This window comes from Vombatus ursinus, unplaced genomic scaffold (genome assembly GCF_900497805.2).
Source record: "Vombatus ursinus unplaced genomic scaffold, bare-nosed wombat genome assembly UNPS02014812.1, whole genome shotgun sequence".
Lineage (NCBI taxonomy): Eukaryota > Metazoa > Chordata > Mammalia > Diprotodontia > Vombatidae > Vombatus > Vombatus ursinus.
Window position 1 is genome coordinate 36,008,150 of NW_020954590.1, and position 2,073 is coordinate 36,010,222.

A 2,073-nucleotide genomic window follows, 5' to 3' on the forward strand; every position below is an offset into this window, starting at 1 on the left:
AAAAACAACAACATAACAACAACAACAACATGCTTTGAGTAACACTAATGTTTAGGGGGTAGGAGTTGGATGATAACCAGGAAGCGGTAGGAGGAAAGCCAATGTAAAACTATTTAACAGACAACAAAGCTAAATAATATCCAGGACTAGGGGGTGGTCAATAGTGTCAAAAAGCTGCAAAAAGTTTAAGGATTTCATTTGATTCAGTAAGGTATCACAGGCAATTCTTGAGAGAAACTTCACTGGAGTTGGGAGTTTGAATCTAGATTGAATGAGGAAATATAATCAATGAGCACTGTAATAATAATATAGCTAATATTTATATAGTGCTTTAAAGTTTGCAAAGCACTTCATACATGTTACCAGACTTCCAAGAAAGCCTGGGACATTTTCATGCTGCATTTACAGAAGGATATATAAATCCTAATTAGTGAGGAATGTTGACGCAATGCCTGGGTCAGGATCAGAGATGGTGTGAGGGCTTCTGGGAAGAGAGAAGTATGTAGCGTGAGAAATAATTTGGAAGCTATATCTTTGTAGGGAAAGACAACTTCTCAACATGCCCCTGATTTTCAGCTCACCTGATTAGAGACACTGGAGATTTATCCCTTGGGTGAGACTAGGGCCTCTCTCTTGGTTGAGCTGAGATTGCTCCCATCTAAATCTTTCATCCACTCATGCATTTTCTGGTATATTTTAATCTGAATAACTTCTCCAATTTCTCTTATAGTTCATAGTTCTGGAGTGAAATGAAGCTTTCTTTCCTTCTAAACTTTTGAAACTGATGCATTTCTCTTCCTGTGGTGCATTTGGTCATAACCCTAGCTCCAGAAAGCTCTTGATTCCTGAAGAGAATCATGTGTTGTCCTTACAAGTTCTTCCCCGATTGCCTTGCACCAAAGAGTCACAACTAAGTCCTGGTGGCCCAGTTCCCAGTGGCTTCCCAAATGCCATATAAAAAGTGTTAAGCAGTTCCTCTAGCACAATTTTCAGATAATCTCTAAATTCCAGTCTTTAGGGTAAGTACAGGCTTACTACAATTGGTGGGCCTGTGAGTCTTTATTGGCCCAAATATTTAAAAATAGGCAAATTCAGCCAACAATAGTTTATAACACGTACTATTCAAGTCATAGTTCTTAAAGACCCAGAGCACATATACTTGTCTCTAGTTGCTGAATGTTCACAGAGAGTGAGCATTTCATTCTCAAAATTCAGTATTCTTCCGCTACATTACAATGTGATTTTTAATGATGTACAAGAAATAAAAGTTTCAATTTTATTTTGAGGCATCAACTATAAAGGAACCAAAACAGCTTTGACAATTGTCCACATAAGATACTCCAATCAGAACTGCTTTATCAACACTTACAAAAAATATTCGTGGTGGCGCAGTGGATAGAGCACTGGCCCTGAAGTCGGGAGGACCTAAGTTCAAATCCAGCCTCAGACCAAACACTTGACACTTAACTAGCTGTGTAACCCTGGGCAAGTCACTTAACCCCAATTGCCTAAAAATAATAAGTAAAATAAATAAATAAAACAAAAAAAATTCTGAACAAAAAGAAAGCATTTTGAATGATGTTTGGATATTTATGATGATCTAAATCACTGAACCAGTACAGCTAGGTGGCGCAGTAGATATAGTAGTAGTCTTGGAGCAGGAAAACTCATTTTCCTGACTTCAAATCTGGCCTCAGACACTTACTAGCTATGTGACCCCGGGCAAGTCACTTAACCCTTTTTGCCTCTGTTTCTTCATCTGTAAAATAAGCTGGAGAAGGAAATGGCAAACCACTCCAGTAATCTTTGCCAAGAAATCCCCAAATGGGGTCATGAAGAGTCGGACATGACTGAAAACTAAACAACAATCTGAATGATATAATACAAAACCATCTTATCTTTGAAGATCGCAAAGGTTACAGTCACTAAACACTGAAAACTATTGGCAAAAGTGGAATTTCTGGGGCCCTGCAAAGTGAGAGCAGGAGAGTAGGAGGGTCCTTTTGGAAGAGCCCTTGGTCCAGAAGCAAGATAGTGAGGACTCGTGTGTGTGTGTGTGTGTGTGTGTGTGTG